A 6,458-nucleotide genomic window follows, 5' to 3' on the forward strand; every position below is an offset into this window, starting at 1 on the left:
ATGTGATTTCCACACCATAATAATGGGATTTTTATCATTGACTTCCATGGGCCCAATATTTCACTCTATGTATTTTAGAGAACTTAAACCTAGATACCCATGTAACCAGCATACACCATATATTGCTTAGTGAATATGAAAATGTGTTATAAGTAGTGGCAAATATTTGTATGCTCATTAACTTTTCCTTCTAAGTTTCAGTTTCCATTCATAAACATAACCTAATACTGAAGAAGGGCTCAATGTTATTTTTGCCTTGTGGAACATACAGATTCAAGTTTTAATCAGGATATCTCCTTGTCTAACCATGAATGCTATTTTAGACTTGTATTCTGATGTGTTCAATTTAGGAAAAATTGGGGGAAATTGCTGGGGCACTGGCCCAGCTCATTCACAAATTCATTTTGCAATACTGTGCTCTGAACTGTGTGAATCTGATAGTTTGTCATCTACTCTTCTTTTGTTTATGATCTTTCAAAAATTGTATGGTATGTATTGTCCATTTGTTGATTGCAATTATCATATTTTACAAGACTAGACCCCAATCCTGCAAGCATTTATGCACATGCTTAACTTCGTTCATGTGAGTAGTTCCAGTGAGAGCACTTATCTATCACATGCACAAGTGTCTGCAGGATTGGGATATTATGCTTCAATATAGGTCCCAATGCAGTAAACACTTAGGTGCTTACTTAACTACGCACATAAAATAGTTCTATTGACATCAGTGGGACTACTTGTGTAAAATGAAGCACATGTATAAGTGCTTTCAGGATCAGGAGCACTTGAAAAATCTTACTAGGTGTCTGCATCTTTAGGCTCCTAAATACCTTTAAAAATCTCACCCTGAGAGACTAAAGAATTTACCAAAGATTATACAGTGGGTTAGTAGCTGAACATAAAGTTCACATTTTTAATAAGAAGAGTAATTAGCCATTTGAACAACTTACCAAGGGATATTTGGATTCTCTATCATTTGAAGGCTTTAAATCAAGACTGGATACCTTTCTAAAAGATATGATGTGGCTCAAACACAAGTTAGAGACTTGATGTAGAAATTACTTCGTGTGGTCTTTGACCTTTGTTATGCAGATCAGACTAGATCAAAATGGCCCCTTCTGGCCTTAAAATCTGTGTCTCGACTCTCAGATCTTGCTCTAACCAGTAGACAAACTTATTTTTGCAACATGATGTTTAAAGCAATATAAATACATTTTAACTTATAAAAATCAGTGGACTTTGAGATTTTTAGTACTTATGATAGTTATGGCTTACAAGAACCGTCTACCTTTAGGCACAATATGGACAGAGCTTGTTTAAAGATATCCATTTTTTTGTTCCAGAATGGAGTTCTGGGGTTTTGCTGAATTGTGCCTAAAGCACCCTGGGTTTGTGAATCAATGTGACTACTTCACTATAGACTAGAAATTGCTAAACTCATGTGTGATTCGTTTGAGATTGGAATCCAGGTTTTGGGAGCAGCTTGTCAAGTAAATTTAAAAGTAAGCATAAGAGAAAAAAAGAAAATGGTCTTAATACAGATTTCTCTGGTGAATACCCTCACTAACTAGGCTGTGCAAGTGCATTCAGTGGGGTGGAGGGGGATAATTTAAAAGGCTAGATGCCATATTTTTGGCTGAAATCTTGCTGGTAATTTCTAGTTCAAAGTAAGGTTGGAAATACCTAAATTCTGGCTATGCATCATATAATCCATAATATTTGTTAGAGATGGATGAACACTACATATTTTTCTGCAAATATTCACTCAAATTGTTAAACATCTGTTTTTGCCTCCATTTCCCCAAATGATGAATGTTTTTGTGATGAATATACATGGCAGTGGAATTTCCATGTTGTATTAAATTTAATTTTAAGAGTGCACATGGGGTTGTTGATACCAGATGTGTTTGTGAACTCATCCATGTAGCCTTATCTGGCTAATCACAATGATCAGATAGTTGCAGAGACTTGTTCATGATTAAGCCATACATTTTACAAAGAAATGTAGTAACTAAGACTAATGAATAAACGAAAAAACTGTAACTTGCTTACAGATATCTTGACGATTAGAAAGATGCTAAATTCATTGGATAAATTATACTGTGTGCATTACTTGATCAGCTGTGTGGTGTGATGGGATGATGTGTTCTGGGATACTTTCCCTGCACCTGGAAGTACCAGACAACTTCATAGAAGGATTAAATAATTTTTTACAAGTTTAGTTAAAACTTATTTTTGGGCTGAATAGATGTTACAGCCCTGTTGGTGGAGGAACTCTGTTCATATGAGTAAATCTGGCCTTACTTTAGTTTCCATACTCACTTTTCTGTTCATTAACTGATTTTAGTCATAGATCTCTCTCTCTCTCTCATTTGTGATCTATTAATATGTCTTATAGTGTGAAAGTGGAGAAATATTAAATACATTAAAGCTATTCAAAGCAAGCTTCTAATTGGGCTGGGAGGATTTCAGGAGTTTCCAGGACATTGTTACAAATTTTTGGGAAAATGATTAAACATATTTCAATATAAATTTAAAATAGACCTACTGAAATTTTATATTCTACTGTGTAGGACACAGTTGGATTAAATGCATATTTCAATTCTATTAGGTAAGCTGTCATATTCTATGTACAACAGATACACCGATTACACTAGATTAACTGTTTCTTATGAGAAGACATCTATTTCTCAAGTGCTTTCTTGCAATATAAAGAAATTTCTATGCCTGTTTCCATACAGTATACATTCTTTTTTCTTTTCTAACTGGCAATAGCATTGGGGAAATAACTCAGAAGCACAGAAGCTGAAATACGTCTCTGATATTGTGGGGTTACTTCTGGCTATGTATTACAATGTTCCAGAAAAAAATGGATTCAGCCACCTTTCTCCCATCCTGGTTGCTTCTACATTAACAAAACTGACATAATTTTCCAATGTTGTGTTGTGAGGTGCAGCTTCTGGGGTGGTTAGCAACCTGGAAGCACCAAAGCTCAGGCATTTGGCCACAATATTATACAATCCTGTGTAGGACTTGATGACATTGTCGTAAAAACCCAATCCCTATGTACCCTACAGCTGCTACCATTACTACCACTAGTAAAAGTGGAGATGAAGTATAAGTCTACATTGGCAATATGAGCCAAGGCCTCTGATATTGGAAGCAACTCAGCAATGTTTTCAAACTCTTCCCTGATTAGAGACATTGACTCCGTCACTTTGCAGAACCTGAGCCTCCTTCATGTCAAACTTTTACTGTGATTACTCAGAATCATTTCCTTTAACATGAATGCTGTCTAAGTTCTCCACTTTCGTTGTCAATTTCTTAATGACTGGGAAAGATAAATATGCTCAGACCAGGTTATAGAAAAAGACCAAAGAAAACTACTTCTTCACCAGTGGCAAAAAATGACAAATGGAAAAGACTCCCTCTCTTTTTCAAGAGCCTCTTTTCCTTCTACAAATGCAGCCTCTGGAGAATTTACGACTAATTGTCATATGCAACAGTAATCAAATATCTTTGTTGCTGTGCACTAGACTGGATCAAGAGTGAAGCATTTAAAACATCTTTGGGACAAGCTCTGATAGGTGCTGAGCACCTGCAAGTCCCATTGAAGCAAGTGTGAATTGCAGATGTTCTGCAGGTGTTCATTTGCTATGACAAAAAATAAGATAGCTATGGAAAACAGCACGAGTGTATTCCTCAAGAACAGCCCTTTCCACTCCTGGATGACTGCTGTAATTATTCAAGTTTAAGTACTTTAAACACCTTGTATTCTCACTACACAGTCTTCACAGCCATTGTAAGAAGCCAGCCCACGTGTTAACTAACCACTGTAGAAATGAATGAATGAGAAATGGGGCTCCCTAGAGCTGTCTGATAAGCTTTCATGTAGAAGTAAGTATTCTGATACTGCTGGAAATTAAAGAACCAGAGTGATAAGAGGGATGATGGGATCAAAAGAATCTATCTCAGGATTTGCAAGATCACAAGTATTCTCAGAGCAGAATATAGTCACTGTTATGAGAAAATAAGACAAGAAAACACATACACACAGACATTCAACAAGTATTCTACACTGCTTAAGCTGTATGGCTTGGTCAGAGTGCTTACCCAGGGTGATGGCACTCAAGACAGTGTAGGGTCTCCAAGCAAATCCTAGTAGTCTCTGTTGGAAAGGAAACAGACATACAAGGAGCCACAACATCCTTACTGAAGTTTCCTAGCATAGGGTGTGCTGGAATAGCAGCTACTGGAGCTTGCCAATGGATCATGTATGTAAAAACAGTCTCCAGAACAAAGCCTGATTGCCTGGGAGTGGTGCAGGGAGGCATGAATTTATCACCCACACAAAATTAATGCCACGATAACACTGAAATAAATCATGCACAGAGAAATCAGAACATTCCAAGTAAAGATTTTACCCATAACAATAACTCAGCCACACGCAGCTTTAGCTATACATTAGTTACATAAATAATACATTATAATCTGCCACATACCAGGAAATCAAGAAAAGAAAATACTGTATATGTACAATGAGGTTAATGGTATGGGTGAAATACTAACTTTTTGAAAATTTACAGACTTCGGAGTGCTTAATTTTTTTTTCATCCTTAATTTGCCATTCCCATGCACTCAGAAGCCAGATGAACTTGTAAAAACTAGAACAATGACATCAGAAACCATGTGAAAGACTTGTGGACCCAGACCCAAAATTAAGGTGCTCTGAAGGAAGTTGATTGCTTAAGTAAGTATGAAGCAGCATGTTCTCCCTGGCAAGTATCAGAGGATCAGCTATCACAACTTGAGGTGTTCTTTTCAAGACATTGTGTCCTTTACAGTGGTATTCTTTGCCCATATGGGGGCACAGTAATCCTTTTGCTGGGCATTTTAGGTAGGGTAGAAAAAACTAATGGAGCATTCTTATTTATTTTATTTATTATTAATGGGTTTGACAATACAGAAACTTGTCAATTGGGGATTAGCATCATGTCAGATTCTGCTTTGATGCTGTTCTCTATCCAGTCCTGGATAGTTCCTAAATAGCAGGTGCAGTTCCACAGTCATTTGGGACCCACTGCACTTCTTCTGTGCTTCCTAAAAGCACTTTGTTACCCTCACCCCCAAAGGAAATATTAATGTTATAAATATACTTGATATCTTCTGTTCCTAACATATTGTTACAAACTAAGGAACTTCCATCTGTGTGTGTGCATATTATATATATGTCTGTGTGTGTCAGTATATATTATATAGCTGTAGGATGAGAGAAATAGTAGTAATTAGAAATGGAGAAGCCCTATAGAATTGTTCCCCACAGTGTATTTTCTGTCTCATTTACTGGGCATCTATTACTACAAAAGGTTCTGGCACTATTCAGTTGATATGTCCTCCTTTTCCTTAATTTTCATCCCATTACTTGTAGTGCTAGTTCTAGTTCTTAAAAACACTCAATAACTCTTCTCCTTCTGAATGTTTACACCTTTCAGCTATTTGTACATATGGTGTCTTAATTGCTCATTAATTAATAAAACACACATCTACAGTAAAATTAAAGAGTATAATTAAAACCAAAGCAAATCTGTGGGCCAGACAGTTCCTGTCATTTGTGTGAGTGAACTGAAGCAGTAGGCAAGGAGCCGTATCTGTCCTCAGGCCTTCTTGACCCCCTCACACAGATCAATCATAGTTGCTGGGTGCAGGGTGCACAGGTTCTGGTCCTTCTAGCTACTTCTGGGGATGCAAAATGGCCATAAATAACCTTCAGATGGAAAGGGAGAAGACAAGCCCCCATATCTGCCTCCCACCCACCCATACCTGTACCCAAGGGGAAAGTAAGAGGCTGCATCAGCTGAAGGAATGGCACAATGTGGGGGAATCTCTGGCTGGTGCAGGACTGATGTAGCCAGCTCTGTCTTCATGTGCCCAGTATAGGAGAGTTGGACAGCATTAGAATGTAGTATCCTCCACTCTAGCAACCCCTGCTAGCAAAAACACCAAAAGCTGACGTACTAGTATTGTCAACACCAAGCATGCAAAAATCATGAATCAGGCCCTAAAAACCATGAGATTGTTTTTGAATAATTATTAGGTTATTTTTGTTTGCCTTATGATGCCAAAGTCTTTTGGGTTCAAGTCTGCAAGTTTTTCTCTGCAACCATGACAGCTAGACGTTTCCTACTTATTATCAAAGCTGGGATGGTCACATAACCATGTTACTCCAAAAAAACAAAACACCAAATATTGTAAGACTTACAATAAAATTGCAAGATTTGGCACCACTGAATAGGAGTGCTGAGGCAGAGACAGCAGAAAACTGGCCCCAAGACTGGTGAAGTACATTTGAGTCCTTTCTGCCCCCAGCATTTGCTGAGGGCACAGCTGATGCTTCAGCCCATTGTCTCTTATTAAATCAAATTGATAAAACAGTTGAACTGTGCACACATCCCTGAAAC

The sequence above is a fragment of the Chelonoidis abingdonii genome, chromosome 6 (genome assembly GCF_003597395.2).
Source record: "Chelonoidis abingdonii isolate Lonesome George chromosome 6, CheloAbing_2.0, whole genome shotgun sequence".
In the NCBI taxonomy this organism is placed as follows: domain Eukaryota; kingdom Metazoa; phylum Chordata; order Testudines; family Testudinidae; genus Chelonoidis; species Chelonoidis abingdonii.